Here is a 24,633-nt window from a genome sequence, read left to right as displayed (position 1 = left end):
AGGATCAGGGCTGTCGGGGGGATGGGCTCAGGGGCTTTCCAGCTCAGAGGGACTCGGCTCGGAGCTGGGGGTCAGGCCTCTGGGAGGGATGTAGTCAAGGGGGTTTCCAGCTCAGAGAGACTGGGCTTGAAGCTGGGGGTCCGGGCTCTGGGGGGAGTGGGGTCGAGGGGGTTTCCAGCTCAAAGGGACTGGGCTCGGAGCTGGGGGTCAGGGTTGTGGGGGGGATGGCGTCGAGGGGGTTTACAGCTCAGAGGAACTGGGCTTGGAGCTAGGGATCAGAGCTGTGGGGGGGATGGGGTCGAGGGGATTTCCATCTCAGAGGGACTGGGCTTAGAGCAGGGGGTCAGGGCTGTGGGGAGGACGGAGTCGAGGCGGTTCCCAGCTCAGAGAGACTGGGCTTGAAGCTGGGGGTCAGGGCTGTGGGGGGGATGACGTCGAGGGTGTTTCCAGCTCAGAGAGACTGGGCTCGGAGCTGGGGGTCAGAGCAGTGGGGGGATGGGGTTGAGGGGGCTTCCAGCTCAGAGGGACTGGGCTCAGAGCTGGGGGTCAGGGATGTGGGGGGGATGGAGTCGAGGGGGTTTCCAGCTCAGAGGGACTCGGCTCGGAGCTTGGGGTCAGGGCTGTGCGGGGGATGGGGTCAGGGGGTTTCCAGCTCAGAGGGACTGGGATCACAGCTGGGGGTCAGGGCTGTGAGGGGGATGGGGTCGACGAGGTTTCCAGCTCAGAGGAACTGGGCTCGGAGCTGGGGGTCAGGGCTGTGAGGGGGATGGGGTCTGGGGGTTTCCAGCTCAGAGGGACTGGGCTCGGAGCTGGGGGTCAGGGCTGTGGGGGGGAATGGGGTCAGGGGGTTTCCAGCTCAAAAGGACTGGGCTCGGAGCTGGGTGTTAGGGCTGAGGGGGGATGGGGCCGAGGGGGTTTCCAGCTCAGAGGGACTGGGCTCGGAGCTGGGGGTCAGGGCTGTGGGGTGGATGGGTTCGAGGTGGTTTCCAGCTGAGAGGGACTGGGCTCGGAGCTAGGGGTCAGGGCTGTGGGGGTGATGGGGTCGAGGGGGTATCCAGCTCAGAGGGACTGGGTTCGGAGCTAGGGGTCTGGGCTGTGGGGAGATGGAGTCGAGGGAGTTTCCAGCTCAGAGGGACTGGGCTCGGAGCTGGGGGTCAGGGCTGTGCGGAAGATGGGGTCAGGGGGTTTCCAGCTCAGAGGGCCTGGGCTCGGAGTTGGGGGTCAGGGCAGTGGGGAGATGGGGTCGAGGGGGCTTCCAGCTCAGAGGGACTGGGCTCAGAGCTGGGGGTGAGGTCCCTGGGAGGGGATGGGGCCAAGAGGTTTCCAGCTCAGAGGGGCTGGGCTCAGAGCTCGGGGTCAGGGCTGTGGGGGGGATGGGGTCGAGGGGGATTCCAGCTGAGAGGGACTGGGCTCAGAGCTGGGGGTCAGGGATGTGGGGGGGATGGGGTCAGGGGGTTTCCAGCTCAGAGGGACTCGGCTCGGAGCTGGGGGTCAGGGCTGTGAGGGGAGTGGGGTCGAGGGGGTTTCCAGCTCAAAGGGACTGGGCTCGGAGCTGAGGGTCAGGGCTGTGGGGGGGATTGCGTCGAGAGGGTTTCCAGCTCAGAGGGACTGGGCTCGGTGCTGGGGGTCAGAGCTGTTGGGTAATGGGGTCGAGGGGGTTTCCAGCTCAGACGGGCTGGGCTCGGAGCTGAGGGTCAGGGCTGGGGAGGGATGGGGTCAGGGGGTTTCCAGCTCAGAGGGACTGGGCTCGGAGCTGGGGGTCAGGGCTGTTGGGGAATGGGGTCGAGGGGGTTTCCAGCTCAGAGGGACTGGGATCAGAGCTGGGGGTCAGGGCTGTGGGGGGGATGGAGTCGACGAGGTTTCCAGCTCAGAGGGACTGGGCTCGGAGCTGGGGGTCAGGGCTGTGGGGGGGATGGGGTCGAGAGGGTTTCCAGCTCAGAGAGACTGGGCTCGGAGCTGGGGGTCAAGGCTGTGGGGGGATGGGTTCAGGGGGTTTCCAGCTCAGAGGGACTGGGCTCGGAGCTGGGGGTTAGGGCTGTGGGAGGGATGCAGTCTAGGGGGTTTCTAGCTCAGAGGGACTGGGGTAGGAACTGGGGGTCAGGGCTGTGGGGGGGATGGGTTCGTAGGGTTTTCCAGCTGTGAGGGACTGGGCACGGAGCTGGGAGTCAGGTCTGTGGAGGGGATGGGGTCGAGGGGGTTTCCAGCTCAGAGGCACTGGGCTCAGAGCTGGGGGTCATGGCTGTGGGGGTGAGGGTGTCGAGGGAGTTTCCAGCTCAGCGGGATTGGGCTCGGAGCTTGGGGTCAGGGCTGTGGGGGGATGGGGTTGAAGGGTTTTCTAGCTCAGAGGGACTGGGGTCGGAGCTAGGGGTCAGGGCTGTGGGGGGGATGGGGTCAGGGGGTTTCCAGCTCAGAGGGGCTTTGGTCGGAGCTGGGGGTCACAGCTATGAGGGGGTTGGGGTCAGGGGGTTTCTAGCTCAGAGGGGCTGGGCTCGGAGCTGGGGGTCATGGCTTTGGGAGGGATGGGGTCAGGGGGTTTCCAGCTCAGAGGGACTGGGCTCGGAGCTGGGGGTCAGGGCTGTGGGGGGGATGGGGTCAGTGGGTTTTCAGCTCAGAGGGACTGGGCTCGGAGCTGGGGGTCAGGGCTGTGAGGGGGATGAGGTCAGGGGGTTCCAGCTCAGAGGGACTGGGCTCGGAGCTCGGAGTCAAGGCTGTGGGGGGGATGGGGTCGACGGGGACTCCGGCTCAGAGGGACTGGGCTCGGAGCTGGGGGTCAGAGCTGTGGGGGAATCGGGTCGAGAGGTTTTCCAGCTCAGAGGCGCTGGACTCTTAGCTGGAGGTCAGGGCTGTGGGGGGTTGGGGTCGAGGGGGTTTCCAGCTCAGAGGGACTGGGCTCAGAGCTGGGGTTTAGGGCTGTCGGGGGGATGGGGTCGAGGGGTTTGCAGCTCAGAGGGACTCGGCTTGGAGCTGGGGTTCAGGGTTGTGGGGGCGATGGGGTCGACGGGGTTTCTAGCTCAGAGGGATTGGGCTCGGATCTGGGGGTCAGGGCTTTGGGGGGGATGGGGTCAGGGGGTTTCCAGCTCAGAGGGACTGGACTCGGAGCTGGGGTTCAGGGCTGTGGGGGGGATGGGGTCGAGGTGATTTCCAGCGTAGAGGGACTGGGGTCGTAGCTTGGGTTCAGGGCTGTTGGGGAGGATGTGGTCGAGGGGCTTTCCAACTCAGACGGACTGGGCTCGGAGCTCGGGGTAAAGGGTGTGGGGGGAATGGGGTCAGGTGGTTTCATGCTCAGAGGGGCTGGGCTCGGAGCTGGGGGTCAGGGGTGTGGGGGGGATGGGGTCAGGGGGTTTCATGCTCAGAGGGGCTGGGCTCGGAGCTGGGGGTCAGGGGTGTGGGGGGGGATGGGGTCAGGGGGTTTCCAGCTCAGAGGGACTGGGCTCGGAGCTGGGGGTCAGGGCTGTGGGGGGGGATGGGGTCGAGGGGGATTCCAGCTCAGAGGGACTGGGCTCAGAGCTGGCGGTCAGGACTGTGGGGGTGATGGTGTCGAGGGGGTTTCCAGCTCAGCGGGATTGAGATCGGAGCTGGGGGTCAGAGCTGTGGGGGGGATGGAGTCGAGGGGGTTTTCAGCTCAGAGGGACTGGGCTCGGAGCTGGGGGTCAGGGCTGTGGGGGGGATGGGGTCAGGGGCTTTCCAGCTCAGAGGAGCTGGGGTCGGAGCTGGGGGTCAGGGCTGTGAGGGGGTTGGGGGTTGGGGTCAGGGGGTTTCTAGCTCAGAGGGACTCGGCTTGGAGCTGGGGGTCAGAGCTGTGGGGGGATGGGGTCGAGGGGGTTTCCAGCTCAGAGGGGCTGGGCTTGGAGATGGGGATCAGGCCTGCGGGGGGATGGGGTCAGGGGGTTTCCAGCTCAGAGGGACTGGGCTCAGAGCTGGGGGTCAGGGCTGTGAGGAGCATGGAGTCGAGGCTGTTCCCAGCTCAGAGGGACAGGGCTCGGAGCTGGGGGTCAGGGCTGTGGGGGGGATGAGGTCGAGGGGATTTCCAGCTCAGAGGGGCTGGGCTCGGAGCTGGGGGTCAGGGCTGTGGGGGGGCTGGGGTCGAGGGGGTTTCCAGCTCAAAGGGACTGGGCTCGGAGCTGGGGGTCAGGGCTGTGGGGGGGATGGGGTCGAGCGGGTCTCCAGCTCAGAGGGGCTGCGCTCGGAGCTGGGGGTCATGGCTGTGGGGGGGATGGGGCCTGGGGGTTTCCAGCTTAGAGGGACAGGGCTCGGAGCTGGGGTTCAGGGCTGTGGGGGGGATGGGGTCGAGGGGGTTTCCAGCTGAGAGGGACTGGGTCGGGGCTGGGGGTCAGGGCTGTGGGGGGGATGGAGTCGAGGGGGTTTCCAGCTGAGAGGGACTGGGTCGGAGCTGGGGGTCAGGGCTGTTGGGGGGATGGGGTCGAGCGGGTTTCCAGCTCAGAGGGACTGGGCTCGAAGCTGGGGGTCAGGGCTGTGGGGGGATGGGGTCGAGGGGGTTTCCAGGTTTGAGGGACTGGGCTCGGAGCTGGGGGTCAGGGCTGTGGGGGGCATGGGGTCGAGCGGGTCTCCAGCTCAGAGGGGCTGGGCTCGGAGCTGGGGGTCATGGCAGTGGGGTGGATGGGGCCTGGGGGTTTCCAGCTCAGAGGGACAGGGCTCGGAGCTGGGGGTCAGGGCTGTGGGGGGATGGGGTCGACCGGGTTTCCAGGTTTGAGGGACTGGGCTCGGAGCTGGGGGTCAGGGCTGTGGGGGGATGGGGTCAAGGGGTTTCCAGCTCAGAGGGACTGGGCTCGGAGCTGGGGGTCAGGGCTGTCGGGGGGATGGAGTCTAGGGGGTTTCCAGCTCAGAGGGACTGGGCTCGGAGCTGGGGGTCAGGGCTGGGGGCGGGGGGATGGAGTCGAGGGGGTTTCCAGCTCAGAGGGACTGGGCTGAGAGCTGGGGGTCAGGGCTGTGGGGGGATGGGGTGAGGGCGTTTCCAGCTCAGAGGGACTGGGCTCGGAGCTGGGGGTCAGGGCTGAGGGGGTTCGGGTCAGGGGGTTTCCAGCTCAGAGGGACTGGGCTCAGAGCTGGGGCTCAGGGCTGTGGGGGGGATGAGGTCAGGGGGTTTCCAGCTCAGAGGGGCTGGGCTCGGAGCTGGGGGTCAGGGCTGGGGGCGGGGGGATGGAGTCGAGGGGGTTTCCAGCTCAGAGGGACTGGGCTGAGAGCTGGGGCTCAGGGCTGTGGGGGGGATGAGGTCAGGGGGTTTCCAGCTCAGAGGGGCTGGGCTCGGAGCTGGGGGTCAGGGCTGTGGGGTGATTGGATCGAGGGGGTTTCCAGCTCAGAGGGGCTGGGCTCAGAGCTGGGGGTCAGGGCTGTGGGGGGGATAGTGTCGAGGGTGTTCCAGCTGAGAGGGACAGGGCTCGGAACTGGGGGTCAGGGCCGTGGGGGGGATGGGTTGAGGGATTTTCCAGCTCAGAGGGACTGGGCTCGGAGCTGGGGGTCAGGGCTGTGGGGGGGATGGGGTCAGGGGGTTTCCAGCTCAGAGGGACTGGGCTCGGAGCTGGGGGTCAGGGCTGTGGGGGGGATGGGGTCGAGGGGGTTTCCAGCTCAGAGGGACTGGGCTCGGAGCTGGGGGTCAGGGCCGTGGGGCGGATGGGGTCAGAGGGGTGCCTGGGGGCACTGGGGCAGCTCAGCTCTGCAGGCTGCTGCTCTCTCCAGCCGTGCAGGCACAAGGGGAGCAGCAGCAGGGACCAGCCAAGGACCAAGGGGGCAGGAGCACAGGCACCTGAGGCCAAGCTGTGGGGAAGCACTTGCTCACCTTGCCCAACGCATGAGCATCGGGGTCCTCGTTCTTCCCCCGCTCCAGCAGACCACGGCTGAGTCTCTTTTCTTCTCCTGCCCCTCGCTGGGCTGACGTGGAGGCTGAGCCAGGGGGCAGCCCCCACTTTCCTCAAGAAGCCCTGGTGTCGTGCTGCCCTCGCAGGGCTCCTGCCACGTGCCCTAAGCAGAGCTGTGCAGCTCTGCCCAGCCGCCGGCGCCCCCGCCAGCAACGAAAAAAATGGCACAGGCTGGAGCCCCTGCTCTGGGAGGGAGAGAGATTCTGAGCCTCTGCCTGCAGCCCAGGGATTCCCTTGGGTCAGCGCAGCCGCCATCAGCCTGAACCTCTGGGCTGCTGCGGTGGTGCCCTGATCCAGGGGGGGCCTGGGCTGCCGGCTGCTGCTGGTGCGCTGACCCAGGGGACCCCTTGGGCTGCAGGCTGCCGTGGCAGCGCCCTGACCCAGGGGCCCCCTGGGCTTCCGGCTGCCGCAGCGACGCCCTAACCAGGGGGGGCCCTGGGCTGCCGGCTGCCGCTGTGGCGCCCTGACCCAGGGGACCCCCTGAGCTGCCGGCTGCCACAGCGACGGCCTAACCCGGGGGCGCCCTGGGCTGCCGGCTGCCGCTGTGGCGCCCTGACCCAGGGGACCCCCTGAGCTGCCGGCTGCCACAGCGACGGCCTAACCCTGGGGCGCCCTGGGCTGCCGGCTGCCGCTGTGGCGCGCTGACCCAGGGGACCCCCTGGGCTCCCGGCTGCTGCGGCGGCGCCCTGACCCAGGGACCCCCTGGGCTACCGGCTGCCCCGTCGGCGCCCTGACCCAGGGGGGCCCTGGTCTGCCGGCTGCCCCGGTGGTGCCCTGACCCGGGGGCGGGCCCTGGGTTGCCGGCTGCCACGGCGGCGCCCTGACCCAGGGGACCCCTTGGGCTGTCAGCTGCTGCGGTGGCGCCCTGACCCAGGGGGGCCCTGAGCTGCCGGCTGCCGGGGCGGCGCGCTGACCCAGGGGACCCCTTGGGCTGTTAGCTGCCGGGGCGGCGCCCTGACCCAGCGGGGGCCCTGGGCTGCCGGCTGCCGCGGCAGCGTCCTGACCCAGGTCAGCAGCTCAGACTCCCTCTCTGTCCCAGCAGCAGCGGCTGCTCAACCATTTAAAAAAAATTGGGGAGTGCCGCTTTTTGGCGCCCCCAAATCTTGGTGCCCTAGGCAACCGCCTAGTCCGCCTAAATGGTTGCACCGGCCCTGCTCATAGGTTTCAGAGGAGCAGCTGTGTTAGTCTGTATCCTCAAACAGAACAAGAGGACGTGTGGCACCCTAGAGACTAAGAAATTTCGTAGGTTCTGTTGCCATCATGTGGCCATTTCATTTCACTTCTTATTGTTAAAAGGTTTGGGTACTTCACACAGAAACGTTATTTCCTTGGGAGAGACGGAGAAGTGGAAGCTGCATTGATTTAATCCTCTGAAAATTAGATAAGGATTAAAATATTCCCCAGATAGTTCAGTCCCAACCGTTCTCCCTCACTGCTGCCAGTGAAGCTCAGTTCTGTCCCAGGGTCCCAAGAACTGCTGGGTGCAAGTCCTGGGTCTGATGTGAAGTAAGAAAAAATAGATAATGGAGGTACCCTATTTCCTAGAACTAGAAGGGACCATTCAGTCCAGCCCCCTGCCTTCGCTAGCAGGACTGAGTACTGATTTTGCCCCAGATTCTTGAGTGGCCCCCTCAATAATTGAACTCACAACCCTGCATTTAGTAAGATAATGCACAAACCACTGAGCTATCCCTTCGCTAAATAATGCAGAGGTGACTCTGCCTGCCTAGACTTTTCAGTAGCTAAACTGAGACACACCATGCTTGGAGAAGGAGATACAGATGTGTTGTTTGATTGTTTTTCTCATGTTAAATGTACTTGATCATTTCCATAGCAAAAATATTTGTACGAGACCATGAAAAAAGGAAGAAACTGTGAAAATACCCATGGGAGAAAGGGGGTTTCTGACAGTTGGGGTAGATATGGAGATTTTTATGAAAGGGGAGAGGCCAAAGTAGGGCCTTTAGCTGGAGCAAAGAGGAAGGGTTTTTTGTGCAGTTTCATTTTAGCCAGCTTCATATCCTGTATTCCCTACTTCCCCATCCCACCAACATCTGGCCTAGCGCCTTCCCACTGGCAAAGCCACCTCTGACTCCTGAGACAGCCCTATTGGACTGGCCCTCCAGATCCCCAGCACTCCCTCTCCGAGCTGGATCCCCTGGCAGCCAAAGCTCTCCGCAGAACTGCTGTGGTTGCTCCCCTGGGTCTCTGATCAAGGACGGCTACTGACTACTCCTGAGAATGCAGCTGAGAAATGACTCACCCTTCTCTAGATTCTCACCTGTGGGCTCTGAGGAGCAGGATGGGGCCTGTGTGATAAAGTCTATGTAACACTCCCCTCTCATCCCAGCCCTGGTATGTTGCCAGTAGCCTGCTGTCCTTGGGTGACAGCCAAGGATGTTTCCTACCCTTCAGGAGACCCCAGCCTGGGACTAAAGTCAGCTTCAGGCTTCTTGGAATCAAGTTCATATTTTTACCAAGAGTTAAAGCAGCCCAAACCCCCAGAGGCTGGATCAATATTCTCTCCCCTCTTTCTTTATGCCCCTGTTGTTATTTCATGGAATTTCTGGGATGGTAAAAAAATTGAGTTCACTCCAAGTGGAGGGTAAAGGAACTCTGAAAATCTCAGGCCCCAACCCCTGCTACCAGAATCACTGAGGTGCTGGGAATCTGCATGAGAAAGGGACTATGTGAATTGTCAAGGTGGGGAATGAATAACAATTTACAACTAGATCCACCTCGTTAACCACCAACACAGACTAACCCTGCTGCAGATAAAAGGGAAACTGGGAGTGATTCTTTGCTGTTCAGCCATGGAAACAGTGACCCAACTGCACCACAGTGAATGTGCTGGGGAAAGCTGGACTTCACAGGCAAGTGGAAATAGTAAATCCTAGAAACAGCTGGAGCCTCCATCTCATCATTTCTGCCACCAAGGTCAGGGACTGAGCTGTTCACAGAGCCCCACCACCCTCATGACTTTCCAGCAGGCAGTGGCAGCACCACCCACCCAATGCAGGGGAGAAGGCTGAGTGTATCTGACTGCCCCAACCCTTATCCACACCCCCGCACCCAGACAGAACCTCCCGGACTCCCGTGCCTATCCAACCGCTCCCCGCCCCCTGACAGGAGCCCCAGAACTCTGGACCCATACACCCCCCCGCTCTCTGCCTGCCACAACCACTCTCCACACCCCTACCTCCTGACAGCCCCCCCAAACTCCTGACTCATCCAACCCACCCAGCTCCTTGTTCCCTGACCCCCCCTGAGACCCCTAACTGTGCTCCCAGGACACTCCTTGCTCCCTGTTCCCTGACTGCCCTGTCTCCTATCCACCCCCCACCCCTTAACAGACCCTGGGACTCCCAAGCCCCATCCACCCCCCCGCTCCCTGACTGCCCCCTCCAGAGACCTCCGCTCCAACCACCCCCCTGGTATCCCACCCCCCATCCAACCCACCCTGCTCCCTGTCCTCTGATTGCCCCCTGCTGACTCCACCCCCTCCAACCCCGGCCCCCTTACCATGATGCTTCCCGCTCAGTCGGAGCCCTGCTGCCACGCGTGCAGCCCCGCCCCCAAAGTGCTGCGCGCAAGGTGGCAGGGCAATGGATGAGCGCGGATCATCTTTCACTCCCTGCAGAGCCAAATGCTGCCCCGCGGGAGTGCAGACCCCTGTCCCCCAGAGTGCTGCACGTGCGGCGGCAGGGCTCGCGGGGAAGGCGAGGAAGGGGCCAGCGGCTTGCCACGCCGGCAGGATTTCTAATGGCATACTGGAGTCCTGGCAGGCCCCAGCGTGCCGTTAAAAATTGGCATAGGTTGCCGACCCCTGCTCCAGCCCAACCTTCTACTGATGCATCTCAACGCACGGCTATGAAGGGTTTGAAGCTTTCATTACTTAAGTTCCAGGACACTGAGGGATTTCAGCTCCCCTTTGTCCAGAGGAAACCTTCACCCCACTTAGAACCACTTTCTTGTCCATGGGATCACTGTAGGGGGCTGGGTCCCTGTTTGTCTATTCTCGCTATCTAGGACAAGCCAGGGCGCCTCTACAGAAATCCATGGCACACCCACATCTTGAATACTGCGTGCAGATGTTGTCACCCCACTTGATAAAAGATATATTGTAATTGGAAAAGGTTCAGAAAAGGGCAACAAAAATGATTAGGGATATGCAGCAGCTTTCATATGAAGAGTGATTAATAAAACTGAGACTTTTCAGCTTGGAAAATAGATGATATAGGTCTATAAAACAATGATTGGGTTGGAGAAAGTAAATAAGGAAGCGTTATTTACTCCTCTAGACACAAGAATTAGGGCTCACCAAATGAAATGAAGAGGCAGCAGATTTAAACCAAACAAAAGGAAATATTTCTTCACATAACACACAGTCAACCTGTGGAACCCTGGGGCACCTTGGGTCGGCCACTGTAAGAAGACAGGCTACTAGGCTAGATGGACCTTTGATCTGACCCAGTGTGGCCAGTCTGATGTTGTATACTTATGAACTGGGGTGTATGAGCACCCAGGGCCCTCTGTGGAGCTGCCCTTCTCCTTCTATGCTCTCATGTTTCATTGACTCCAGCCTTTTTTTTTCTATTCATCATCAGCATCATTGTAAACAAGCTGGCCTCACCTCCTTTCCCCTCCAAGAACCAGTGTCCCCTGTCTTGTGTAAATCACTGACCTCTTTCCTCTCTCAGCACTGACTAATCCTCCATGTCCTTGTCCCTCCCTTGGTGCTGATGGGACCCTTCTCTCCAGTCCTTCCTCATCAAGCAGCTCAGTGGATGGGAATCTTAGGGTCACCATGGTGCTTTAGGAGCAGAAACCCCTACAGAGCTTCCATGCAATTGGCACTTTACCCTCACTGCTCAGGACTGAAACTTGTGCAGGGAGACTGGCTGGGCCACATGCCAGCTGGCCATGAGCAAAGCAGCAGAGGTGAAAGGCAAATGTGGGGAGTGAGCTCAGGGCCTGATACATGCAAAGCAGGCACTGTACCACTGAGCCACATCCCCAAACAGACCTTCTTTGCTGACTGTTACAGTCAGAGCTGCTCTTTCCAACGCATCCCGTGGCTTATACGCTTCATGGGAAACCCTTTCCCCCCAGTCATGCTCTCGTGCAGGTTACTGGTTCTTAGGGGTCACTTTGCAGCAGGGCCAGATTTGATGTGTGGGGCAGAGAGTGTGTGCGCCCTGGACTCAAGGTTAGCTCAAAAAAAAAAAAGACAAGAGAAAAACTGCAGGCTGGGAGCTAAATATGCTGGACAATGGGTTGGGATTCTTCTATGCTCAGATTTGTTATGGAGCTGGCGGTCTCCCAAATGATGGTCTGTTCCTTCCCTCAAAATGCCAGCTAAACCTCTCCTTTTGAATTTAAAGCTCCATGAAAGGAAAAAAAATAACAAGGAAGAAATCATAAAAGCTATGGATGTATTTGAGAAAAGACTTGGAGCAATAAGAGACCAAGAGAGAGAAAGCAGCACTGTTTCTGAACCAGGGACATTTTGCATATAAAGCAAATGTGATAACCACTACACAACAGAAACCAGCTACTGTGAAACCTGGAGCCCTTTTCTAAGGCTCTCTCAGTAGCTGCTACACCAGCTGATTTCCCTTTGAAGAACAGGAAAACAAAGGCCATCAAGAACGTATGTTTTTTGGATGAGCCAAGAAAAGGGAGTAGCATTGTGCCCCTCAGGTAGGCCCTGTTCATTTCCAGGTCAGAAAGCAAAACTCTTCTGCAAGAATATCCAAATAATATTGTTTCACTTCACTTCAGAAGTACAGTTGTGTGGCAATTAAATGATGATTCTAAAGTTTCATAAAAGCAAAGAACGCTAAACACAATAGTGTGGGAAATATGGATGTATCTCAGAAAATGGCTTGGAATGAAGAAAGACAAAAATTGATCGGTCGAGAGAAGAGGCCCTGTTTCCCCCTGGTTTGGAGCTTCTCTCACAGCTACTGGAATAGAAAAGCTAAGCAAATAGGGTTCTATTGTTCCAAAGGAGATTGAAGTGAGGCCATTTTCTCCAGATATAATTAAATGGTAATATCAGGAGTGGGATTTGAAACCACGTTTCCATGCAGAGACCAGAACACCCAAAGGATTAGAAAAAATGAGTCTCATAACTAGCGCTTTAGACCCGTCCACCATCCTGATACTACAAAGAATGTGACTTATCAACCCTAGTTTTCATTAATAGTTGATGAACTCTTTAGGGAGGTCGAGATGGCACATCTCTTTCAACTCCTAGAGACCTTCCACAGCACAGCTGATTTTTAAACACATTCACCTGGACCTAAAGTTACAAGTTTCCTGGAGCTCCATGAGTTCTGTGGTGTTATAATCTCCCTGCTCGCATTTTAAGTGAACAAAAGATGGGAGCTGGCATTCTGAGACAGTAATGGTGAACCTCAAAATCCTGCCCTGTGGGCCAGACAGTTAAGCAATCAGCACCCATAACCTCTGCCATGATAGCATCCCATCTGGCAACAACTCACTGCTCAACAGCTGGGGTGTGAAATCCTCATTTCTTTGTTGTTCTGTCACGGTAGTCCCCACTTTCCTATTGCTTGTCTGTATAATCTCTGTCTGGTGCTGTGATTGTTTCAGCCTGCTGTATAATTAATTTGTTGGGTGTAAACCAATTAAGGTGGTGGGGTATAATTGGTTAGATAATCATGTTACAGTATGTTAGGATTGGTTAGTTACATTTCAGTAAAATGATTAGCTAAGGTATAGCTAAGCAGAACTCCAGTTTTACTATATAGATTGCAGTCAATCAGAAAGTAAAGGGGGGAAAAGGGAATGGGGTAGGGGAACTGGAATTATGTTTTGCTAAGAGGGGAATGGGAACAAGGACACAGACAAGCCTCTGTGGTGTCAGAGCTGGGAAGGGGGATACAGAGGAAGGAAACTGGAATCATTGCTTGCTGGAAGTTTACCCCAATAAACATTGAATTGTTTGCACCTTTGAACTTCGGGTATTGCTGCTCTCTAGTCATGCAAGAAGGGCCAGGGAATGGGAGGGTGATGGGATAAACCCTCTAACTAGTACGTTTTTCAGGGTGTAAAAAACCCCAGAGCCAGTATAATTAAGCTGACCTAAGCCATGGTTAGATAGTGCTAAATGAAAGGAAAGATTGTTCTGTCAATGTAGCTATTACAGGGATGGAAAACCCCTCCCCTCACTGTAGCAGCTGTCTACTCCCCAGTGCTACAGCAGTATTTTAAGTGTAGACAGCCTCAGAGTGAGACCAGATCTGGCTCCATGGACGCTCAGACACCAGCAATGACAATACACTAATGCTTCTGTAGTTGGCAACATTTGAACCTGCGTGGGGAAACCCCAATGGATTTCTAGTCCATCACCTTAACCACTCGGCCACAACTAGTTGATATACTGTCTCAGTCCCCTAATCATTTTTATTGCCCTCTGCTGGACTCTCTCCAGTTTGTCCATATCCCTTCTCATGTGGGTCCCAACCCCAAAAGTACTCACATTTCACCCCATTGGCCCCAAAATGCCGTCTTTTAATATGTAAATAGGGTGCTGCCATGGTCAAGTCACTCCTGAACTCTCCAGCAGAGCCTGCTGGCGGAGAACAAGGTGAAAATTAGCCAGGACGTCACTCAGTCAAATCCCTGTGCTCCCCGCAGGTGGTATCGAAAAGCTCCAAGATGGCTCATTTCCCTTTCTCTCATCAGCTTCAGGCCCCAGGGTTAGAAATGCACAAACCAGCTGGGATTCTCCCCTGGCCTCAGGGTGTGGGGCTACTCTGAGGGGATGGACTTGCACACTTGGGATATTAGTACAAAGATACAATTTCAATTTCTCTTAGAGAAATTGGAGGGCAATTTATATTTGGTAAAAATCTTATTTAGTGAAAGGAAGCTGCAGTGAGAGCCTGGTTACTGGGGTGCAAAACACCTTCCTCCTGGGAGAAACAAGAAACAATTTTCATGGCACATGCACCACCTCTGCAACCAACCTTTGCTACCTCGCTCCATAACACCACACACGCACAGAGCAGCCTTTTACTTCTCAGAACCAAAACACACCCTGAAAGAGATCCAACGGCATAAGATTAAGGCAAACAACTGAAGCACTAACAACAACTCAAAGAGATTCAAAAACGCTTCTGTCTTTACACACCAGGGACAGCAGGAAGGAAACCAGCAGGCACAAGCACGGGCCAGCAAGAACCAAACAATGCGGGGTTATGCAGATAAGTAGTGTCTGGCGGCAGTAGGGAGAGCAGTGAGATGAATCGAAGGAGCCGGGCAGAGAGAATTCTCTGTGTGTGGACAGAATCCGGTGTGGGGAGTTCGTGCGGGGAGTGCCTGCACCTGAGTCACTTTGGGGCAGTGATTGCCACTGAGCTATGTAGTGACAAAAGATGTGTGAATGGGGTGTGGTGCCTGGCAGGGAGCAGCTTGTGGTGATAAGAAAAGGGGTGGGAGCAAGAGGTCCTGTCCTAGCAGGAGGCGTATACCCTGAGAGGGTGTTTTGTGGGTGCAAGTAGGTTTGGGGGTTTCTTGCAATGACCAGGGTTGTCTGGTGGGTGCAGCTAGAGCCCTCCTAACCCCACTAGTTTTCTCTGTGTTGGGGGGGGGCAGATTCTGTAATGTCACAGTCCCTGGGGGAGGAGTTTGAATCATAACTCCAAAGTGGGAGAACAACTCCCCCGACTCCTGCTCAGTCTCCACTAGGGGGCTGGGCTGGGCTCTCGAGGGAGGGAAGCACAGGGAAAAACAGTCTCCCCTATGGAACCCAGGAGTCCTGGATCCCAGTCCGCCTGCTCTAGACCCCTTCCACTTCCAGAGCCAAGGATAGAACCCTGGGGTCCTGGTGCCCAGCCCCCTCCCTGCTCTGACCACTAAACCCCACTGCCCTCCCAGGGTGGTGCAGGGGTCACTGGGTCTGTGTCCCAGCTCTGCTAAGGGCCTTGACTGATTTTCCCAAAGTGCTTCCTTCTGAATCTAGCCAACGAAGTGGGGATTCACCCACAAAAGCTCATGCTCCAATACGTCTGTTGGTCTATAAGGTGCCACAGGACTCTTTGCTGCTTTTACAGATCCAGCACATCTGCCCCCGCTGCCCAGTCACTGCCCACCCCCGTGTGGGGGCACCAGCATTGTGCCGAGTCATGATGGGAAATTGTCCAAGCTGGCCCAGGGGAGACGTGTGTGTCCCTGCTGCCCTCTGCTGAGCCCTGCTCTGTGTGTGTGAGTCTGTGACACTGTTTGTATCAGTGTGTTGCTGGGCTAACCAGTAAGAAATGGCTTTGCAGGATTTTGTACTCTGCAGCAAGTGACACACACACACACACACAAAGGGACTCACACAATCCCAAGAACGCTCACACACAACACACCCAGAGGGACATGTTAGTCCAACCCCCAAAGAAAGAAACAATCACACCCGCAGCCACACTCACACTCACCCCCCCTACACACACCATACTATTCACAAAATTGTGCTCAAAGACACAAGTGCACGCAGTTCACTCCCACTGCTCCAAATACAAGGACCTCCTGCCCCATACAGCTGGACAGCTACGAATGAGAATGATCCCCTCATGCTAGATCATCTGCTTGGCCCCCCACTCCCTCTTGGGGCATGCTGTGTGGCAGAGGGCCTCCATGTGCTGCCTGGGGTAGGGGCAGTGCACAGAGCTGCCTCCCCTCCCGGGTCTATTACAGGAGGGGAGGGGGGGTCTTTTGGCCTGTAAGGTGCAGCAGGTCGGACTAGATGATCACATTGCTCCCTTCTGACCTTAAAGGCTCCAAGTCTAAAAGGGAGAGGGAAGTAAAGGAAGTTTAAAAAAAAAATAAACCAAATATTGTAATACCAGGATAACTCCACCTGCTCATTGTCTAGTCTCACCCCTTTCTTCCTCCATTGTGTGTTGAACACCCTGCAGGACATTGATTCTCTCATTCCATTGCTACACTGATACAATGTGAGTGAAATTAAACCAATTCCCAGGGGAGAAAACATCACATCATTGCATTGGCTGGGAATTGAACCCAGGTCAACTGCTTGGAAGGCAGCTATGCTCACCACTATACCACCAATGCCTCTGGTGAAAGGGCTACTTATGCTTGCCCAATGAGGCTAGAGCAGCACTGAGGAGATTTTCAGCCTGTTAAAATGAACTGGATTCTCATCACTGAAAAAAAACACCTCCATCTTCACTTGAGTTTGAACCATCAGCCTTTCAATTAGCCACCAAAGCTGTTAATCACAGGGGATGTCTACACTACGAGTATCACAGCATTCCTTCTCAGATCTGAACCTTAGAGTTCAGAAAATGAGATACTAGCATCTGAATCCTCTAAGCTTAATTACCAGCTTAGATTTGATAGCGCTGCCACCACCTAAAAATATAGTGTTTTGGAGCACTCTGACCTCCCCAGCCTTCTCTGGGGACCCCAAGAACCCAGATCCCTTGGGTTCTTAAAACAAGGAGTAATAAACCATTCCCCCACCTTTCCCCCTCCTAGAGTTTCCCTCCCTGGGCTATCCTGAGAGATACTGATCCAACCTCTTAAATCACCATACAGACAAGCATCTCCCTTCCTTTCCACAAAGAGGCAAACAGATTCAAGGAAAACAAAGAGAGATTCTTTCTCTCCCCCTCCCGTCTACCCCCCACCTGTTCTGGTGAGTTATCCCAATCCCCTGGAATAACACAAGGGAAACAAGGGAAAAAAATCAATCAGGTTCTCTAAAAAAAGAAATCTTTTAATAAAAGAAAGGAAAAAGTAAAGAATTAGCTCTGTAACTTCAAGATGTAAATATTACAGGGTTCATAGACTCATAGACTCATAGGTCAGAAGGGACCAATATGATCATCTAGTCTGACCTCCTGCACAAGGCAGGCCACAGAACCCTACCCATCCACTTTTATAACAACCCCTAACCCAGGACCAAGTTATTGAAATCCTCAAAATTGGTTTGAAGACCTCAAGCTGCAGAGAATCCACCAGCAAGTGACCCGTGCCCCACGCTGCAGGGGAAGGCAAAAAACCTCCAGGGCCCCTGCCAATCCGCCCTGGAGGAAAATTCCTTCCTGACCCCAAATATGGCGATCAGCTAAACCCTGAGCATGTGGGCAAGACTCACCAGCCAGCACCCAAGGAGTTCTCTGCAGTAACTCTGTTCCCATCCCATCCAACATCTCCCCGCAGACCATTGAGCAGACCTATCTGGTGGTAATCCAATTGCCCAAATTAATGATCCTATCATAACATCCCCTCCATATACTTATCAAGCTTTGTCTTAAAGCCAGAAAAGTCTTTTGCCCCCACTACTTCCCTCAGAAGGCTGTTCCAGAACTTCACTCCCCTAATGGTTAGAAACCTTCGTCTAATTTCAAGTCTAAACTTCCTAATATCCAGTTTATACCCATTCGTCCTCGTGCCTACATTAGTACTAAACTTAAATAATTCCTCTCCCTCCCTAACGTTAACCCCCTTGATATATTTATATAGAGCAAGCATATCCCCCCGCAGCCTTCTTTTGGCCAGGCTAAACAAGCCAAGCTCTTTGAGTCTCCTTTCATAAGGCAGGTTTTCCATTCCTCGGATCATCCTAGTAGCCCGTCTCTGAACCTGTTCCAGTTTGAATTCATCCTTCTTGAACATGGGACACCAGAACTGCACACAGTATTCCAGATGGGGTCTCACCAGCGCCTTATATAACGGTACTAACACCTCCTTATCCTTGCTGGAAATACCCCGCCTGATGCATCCCAAAATCGCATTTGCTTTTTTAACAGCCGTATCACATTGGTGACTCATAGTCATCCTGCTATCAACCAATATCCCAAGGTCCTTCTCCTCCTCTGTCGCTTCCAACTGATGCGCCCCCAACGTATATCTAAAATTCTTATTATTAATCCCTAAGTGCATGACCTTGCACTTTTCACTATTGTATTTCATCCTATTACTATTACTCCAGTTTACAAGGTGGTCCAGATCTTCCTGAATAGTATCCCTGTCCTTCTCCGTGTTAGCAATACCCCCCAGCTTTGTATCATCCGCAAACTTTATTAGCACATTCCCGCTCTTTGTGCCAAGGTCAGTAATAAAAAGGTTAAATAAGATCAGTCCCAAAACCGATTCTTGAGGGACTCCACTAGTGACCTCCTTCCAGCCTGACAGTTCACCCTTCAATACAACCCGCTGGAGTCTCCCCTTTAACCAGTTCCTTATCCACCTTACAACTTTCATATTCATCCCCATCTTTTCCAATTTAACTAACAGTTCACCATGCGGAACCGTGTCAAACGCCTTACTGAAATCTAGGTAAATTATATCTACCTCATTTCCTTTATCTAAGTAATCCGTCACCTCCTCAAAGAAGGAGATCAGATTGGTTTGAAACGATCTACCTTTAGTAAATCCGTGTTGCAATTCGTCCCAATTACCATTGACCTCTATGTCCTTAACTACTTTCTCCCTTAAAATTTTTTCCAAGACCTTACATACTACAGACGTCAAACTAACAGGCCTATAATTGGGACAAACCCTCTAACAAGTACGTCTTTCAGGGTGTGAAACTCCCCAGAACCAGTATAATTAAGCTGACCTAAGCCATGGTTAGATAGTGCTAAATGAAAGGAAAGATTGTTTTGCCAATGCAGCTATTACAGGGATGGAAAACCCCACCCCTCACTGTAGCAGCTGTCTACTTCACAGGGCTACAGCAGTATTTTAAGGATAGGCAGCCTCAGAGGGAGACTAGATCTGGCTCCATGGATGCTCAGGCACTAAGACAGCAGCAATGACAACACACTAATGCTTCCGTAGTTGGCAGGATTCAAACCTGCATGGGGAGACCCCAATGGATTTCTAGTCCATCGCCTTAACCCCTCGGCTACAACTAGTTGATATACAGCTATTGCACTACACAATGGTTCTGTTCTCGCAGAATTGTCACTTCAAATGGCTCAGACCAGCTCCCCCAGCACACTCACTGCTGTGCATTAGTGTAAGTGTGTCCATGGGGAACAGCAAGAGTTCCTGCCCATTTCCCTTCCAGCTGGAACATGATTAGTGTGTTTGTGACTAACGACATTGCTATAGATTGTTGTTCATTCCTCACACTGACAATTCAGACAGTCCCTTTCCTATTCGAATCTCTACCATATCATTCCAATAGCCTGGGGCAGGATTTCTCTGGGGCACTGACATGTTTCAGGGGTTGGTGTGTGAGCTCAGCCTTGCATGCCATCCCTGATGTTTCATGGACTAACAACAGCAGCAGAAAGAAAGAGCCGAGCCAATATCTCCCTGGCAGGGATGCAGGTGGCCACGTCCCCTCTGTCTGACCATTGCCATTGCAGGAGAGAAGGGTTCACTGGAATCGAGTGCCCTGGCTCAGACAAGAGACACAGGGAGGTTTTACTGTTATTGGATCTGTGCAAAGGAAATTGTGGCTCTGTGTGAAATTGGGGAGGGAAATGAAACGTCCACATGGTGGCCCAGTGTCTTAAGGAATGTGGGCGATGGACTCTGGCTGAGAAATGATTTAACAGGAATTTGTATCAATGTATTGCCCTGATTAAAAGCTATGGCTGTAAGGTGCCACTGTTGTTAGTACTTGAACCTGCGTGGAGACATTCGAGTGGGTGTCAAGTCCATTACCTTAACGAGGGGTAGTTGATTATTTTGTCAAGATCCAAATTTCTTGGTCAAGATCTAGTCAATGTCTAGATGACAGAGAAAATAATACACTGATGATAATAAGAAGAATATAGAAATATTTACAGTTGCTATGGGCATAACTATGATGATTGTTTCATGTTTCACTCTTTATATCTGACACCACCATCACCTTTCCCTTTAGCCTTGTAGTTTATCAAGGGTAAAACTAAACATCTCTTCAGATACAAGGGAGTGTTTGTGTTTGTGTTCATTCCTGTGAGTTACACAGGGGCTTGATGTAGCTGCTTTCAATCCTCCGGCTCTGCCCTGATAAGTAACGTTTCACGGTGTCACTGAACTGAAGGAGGGAGATCATTTTTTGACAGATTATGCCTCCTCTTAAAGGTGTTTGTCTGGCTGGCAGCCCTGGTTCCCAGGTCTCTCCTGAGGGAAGAAAGTTTCTGTGCAAAATACTAAAACTTTTAACAGAGAGGAGGGAAAAGCGATGGCCACATGATGGGGCCAGTATGTACCACAACATGATTATTTTATGTGGGATGACTCTGAAGATTGACTGATCTCCACTTCCTTGGATTTGAAGAGATGTTTAGTTTCGTACTTGAGAACCTGTAAGGCTGAAGCAATTTTACGGATGATGACACTATGATCGCAGGGTTATTCAATGTTGTAGAAATCATTAAAAACACTTAGTTTCAACTTGAGCTGCCTGTTATTAAAGGCTGGTTTCCCCACGTCAGTTCCATAAGCTCTGCTAGAAAGGCCCTGGGTTCTCTCCTGCCTTGGTGGTAACTAAAGGCAATCGTCCCCTGCTGCCCTTGGCTTCAGGCTGATTTTTCTGGGGAGGGGATGTGGAATTGGTTTGTTTGCTATTGAGAGGGAGCCGGGCCAGTTCTCAGGGAACGAGAACTCCTAGCATCTTCCCAGCCCAACCCAGGCTGCTGCCCTGTCCCAGCCTCTGTTCCCCTGGGAGCCCTGCTTGTTTGACTCTAGAGCAGGCTGGGAGTAGCAGCTGGGGCAGAGGACAGCCTGGGCTGGGCAGATGCTAGGAGCAGAGCACCAGAGGCCTCTACTGGCTCCCTCCTCCCCACCCACACCCTGGGACAGCAGCCTGGAGCCAAGGACAGTGTCCAGTGGGGGGTTCTCTTTTTCCTCTTCCTGGGGTGAGCAGGGACCCGGGGGTGTTTCTTGCAGGGCGGTTGGAACTGAATTGGGGAACAGGCTTTTAATAACAGGCAGCTCAAGTTCAGACTAATTTTGTTACAATTTTCTTTGTAATGTAAAATAATTCAAAAGTAAATGGGCAGGAATGATTGGAACTCTTTTCTCCCTGTCGTACAAAGAAATGGCTTTTTGGCTTTTCATGATACATGAGTCAGGTTCGTTCACTGTGCAGAATCAATGTGCACAGAAGCCTGTTGTGTTTCATTTCTTTAGTTCTGCTGCCATCATGTGGCCATTTCCTTCCCCTCCTTTCTGTCCAAAGTGAAGAGCCCAGTTCCTGCAGGGAGAGAAGGATATCTTTCTTCTTTCCTTCCTCAAAAGCCCCCTTCCTTGGAAAGCCCTTTCCTGGGTCTGAGTGGGGAACAGCCATTCCTGAGGATTAATTTCACACCATATTTGGGGTTGATATATAGATTTTACAGCCAGACTAGATCACTAGGTATCTCTGCTCTGACCTGATTCAGAACAGAGTCCAGAGAATTTTACCCAGTGACTCCTACACCCACCCCAAGATCTTCTGGCTGAGCGAGGAGAGCTCATTCAGAAAGTCATCGTGTTTGGATGTGAAGGTGGGAAATGATGGGAAAATTGGTCCCTCTTTCAAGTTTCAATGTTGTAACTTCTACATCTAGATCGGGGGGCCAACCTCAGCCTGAGAAGGAGCCAGAATTTCCCAATGTAACCGCCAAATGTGCACCTTTGTATGCAACTACTGAGTCAATTGTGAACCTTCCCATCATTATCCCTCTGAAATAATGATGTGATGGATACTTGGCTGTATATCCCAGTGTGCCCTGCACGTCTACAAGCTGCATTAGCCAATCCAACCATTCGGCACTTGCAGATGGGCACCTCTGTACTGTGCCTGAGTCTTGTACAGCTATGAAAGGCTGGTAGATGCCAATATTTCCCTGTCTTTTTAACCTGCACTAATACCAGGCCAGGCCAGGGCTGGGAAGAGAGACAGAGCAGCAGGTTTCCCATATTGTATCCATTTCCCTTTTTCTTGACCAGTTTCTCCTCTGCATAACTTGTACTTTCTTTATTGTGAGCCTGGCTAACTCAGCTGGTAGAGTGTCAGACTTTTAATCTGATGGTCCAGGGTTCAAGTCCCTGGTGAGGTAATAAACTACTCACTATATCTTTAAACATTGTTCTTCTGATGTCCTCTTTGGTGTTACTTTTTCTCTTCAAGACTGTGCCTTTCCTAAGAAGGGCCTTTGTGTGTGTGGGTTTGAAGGGGCAACTTCCTAACATCCTCACTGTCCTTGCAGCCTGGAGGAGTAAAGGCCTCTGGGCACACAGCATGTTCCTCCCCTGCATGCACACGCACACACAGAAAACAAAACAGAATATCTCTAAGGAATTAGAATCACCTGCGGCCTTCCTCTATCCTGCTGGATCCCCAAATGATGATGCTCTTCAGCCTAAACCCATGTCCCCTCCTGTCCCAGTGACCCTCAGTCCCAATCCACTGCCCCTCCTATGCACACTGCTCCTCACTCCCAACCAGAGCCTACTCCTCTTCACCCTTCTCCTCTATCCCAACCCACAGCCCCCTCCTATTTCCAGTGCCCCTCAATCCCAATGCACAGGCCCCTCCTATAACCAGTGCCCCTCAATCCCAAACCACGGCTCCCTCCTTCCCTCCAGCAGCAGGTGCTTCAGACTCCCTCAGGAAGATTTTCTTGCAAGGTTTCATGTATGAGTCTGCATGTGGATTTTACAGTGCATTGGAAATATGTTGCATTGCTTGCCAAAATGATCACTTTTGGCTCATGTTGGATTCCCAGTCTCCTTGTTATTGGGACAGGAGAAAGAAAGATTTGTTATCCTTGTTGTGTGAATCAAGGGCAGCACAGCTGTGCTTGGCAGACCCCGATTGAGGGACTCACCCTCAATTCAATAGCACTTTTTAGGCAGGGGACAAGGGTTCCAGGACCAAGTGGGCTGGGGTCCCAATACTAAAATTTAGGTGTTAAATCAACTTTAGGACAGGGTGGCAGTGGAGGGATGAGTGAGTTCCTAGACAAGACGGTGATGTACAGTGCCTTCTTATTTTCCCTCTTTTCCACCCAGGATGGCAGGTGAACTCTACAGAGGCACCTCTGGGCTTGCACTGACTAAGGACAACAGCTGTGAGTGGAGTAACGTGGGGGCTCATATTTAAGGACTTTTGGTTGCTGGACTTACAAACCGTAGGGATAAGGACACTGCCCAGCTTATTTGGGTGTGGGTCTTTTCCTCGTGGTTTATGTTTATGTGTTGGGGCTGCTGACATGACTTCTGCTAACCCTGGGCTTACATTGCAATGTAGACATATCCTAAGAGGGCATCTATACTGTGATAAAATCCCGCTTACCTGGATGATCTGATTTGGGCTCCTGGGGATCAGACTGGAGCCCAGGCTTGGAAACCCTCACTCCTTGTGGGGTCTCAGAGCCTGGGCTGAAGCTCAAGTGTCTACACTGTAATTTTATAACCCTGCAGCACAAGCCCCACAAGCCTGAATCAACTGACTCAGGGTTTGAGAATAGTGACTTGGGTGTGTTAATGGCAGTGTAGACATAATGCTCAGCTATGTCCACACTGCAATGAAACACCCAAGGCTGTCCTGTGCCAGCTCAGGCTCCTGAGGGTTTTGGCCGTGGGGTGGTAAATTTGCACTGTAGACATCTCATCTCAAGCTCAATATCGGGCTCTGGGAGCCCTCAAGGTTGGGAGGGAGTTTAGCAAGCAAAAAAGGTAAAATGGCAGTGGAGTAATACGCTGGACTCAGTGCCATTTCTCCATTGTCTATCTGCTTTGGGGCAGGGACAATAACACGTCCTGCTGCATTCGTTATTTCAAAGGGTGGTTTAGGATTTTCATTCTCACACACGGTGCATGAAGCAGGGCTCAACCCTTGGTGCAAACTAAATGAGCTGCTCACAGATTCTGACAGCCACAATGAGCAATTGGTGTGAGAGCCCAGACCTGCCCCTGTCCCAGAGGGAGGGGCTCATCTATGACAGGCTGGACCACTGACCTATCAGCTCTTAACTCCCAAACTTTCAGTAATTCTGTTATCAGTGCCTGTGAGTATAATTAAAACTGCCATACTGGGCTGGACCAAAGGCCCATCAAGCTCTGTGTTTTGTCCATTGGCAGTAGCCAATAACAGGTGTCTCAAGAGTTAATCAACAAGGCACCACTGGGAGTTGAACCCAGGATCTCCTGCTTACAAGACAGGGGCGTTAATCAGCTAAGCCATGGTGCCCACCTGTGATTGAAGCACACTGTCTGCCCACACCTGTCTCCCTGCCATCCCCACTGGGGCCTGACAAGCTTTGCTTGTGTTTGGATTCTCCAAAGCAGAGAAGCAGGTGAGCTTTTCCTTGCAAGCTCTGTGTGTGTGTGTGTGATTCTTTGGCCAGGTCTGCACTACAAAGTTATTTCAGCATCATTATATTGCTCAGGTGTGTGAAAAACACACAACGCTCCCGTGGTCAGCAGCTTTTGGCTGGTGCACACACTGCAATGCCATGTCTGGCAACAAAACTGCCCTGTTTTGGTGACAAAATAAAACCACCTCGATGAGAGGCCTAGAGCTTTGTGCAGCAAACTTAAAGTGACAAATTGTCAGTGTAAATGCTGCTGTTCATTATATCACCATAACTGGCCTCCACCAGTATCCCATAATGCCCAATGTGAACTCACCTGCCCTGCATTCCTGCTACAGAGGCTGGGCCCCTCCCCTTTCATAGTTCCAGAAAGTTCTGAGAGCTGAGCTGCTATCTGCCCTGGGATTAGGTTGATATACTGCATTGCCAGCCTAAGTAACGTAATTACACCAACCTAATTTTGTAGTGTA

At 53.7% G+C, this 24,633-nt stretch overlaps 1 long non-coding RNA gene and 4 other non-coding genes across 6 annotated transcripts in view; 1 reads left to right on the top strand and 4 right to left on the bottom strand.

Annotated features, from left to right (window-relative positions):
- The window catches only part of LOC127038607 (uncharacterized), a 131,574-nt gene that overhangs the window by 32,348 nt on the left and 74,593 nt on the right, over positions 1–24,633 (bottom strand). The gene's annotated exons all lie outside the window — the stretch shown is intronic.
- On the bottom strand, positions 13,195–13,276 carry TRNAS-AGA (transfer RNA serine (anticodon AGA)). Its single transcript has one exon. It is a non-coding gene; the product is annotated as a tRNA-Ser (tRNA).
- TRNAG-UCC (transfer RNA glycine (anticodon UCC)) lies at positions 15,894–15,965 on the bottom strand. Its single transcript has one exon. It is a non-coding gene; the product is annotated as a tRNA-Gly (tRNA).
- On the bottom strand, positions 18,697–18,778 carry TRNAS-AGA (transfer RNA serine (anticodon AGA)). The gene has a single exon. It is a non-coding gene; the product is annotated as a tRNA-Ser (tRNA).
- On the top strand, positions 21,832–21,904 carry TRNAK-UUU (transfer RNA lysine (anticodon UUU)). Its single transcript has one exon. It is a non-coding gene; the product is annotated as a tRNA-Lys (tRNA).

Source organism: Gopherus flavomarginatus, chromosome 21 (assembly GCF_025201925.1).
Source record: "Gopherus flavomarginatus isolate rGopFla2 chromosome 21, rGopFla2.mat.asm, whole genome shotgun sequence".
In the NCBI taxonomy this organism is placed as follows: Eukaryota; Metazoa; Chordata; order Testudines; family Testudinidae; genus Gopherus; species Gopherus flavomarginatus.
This window is presented reverse-complemented; position numbering and strand designations above follow the sequence as displayed.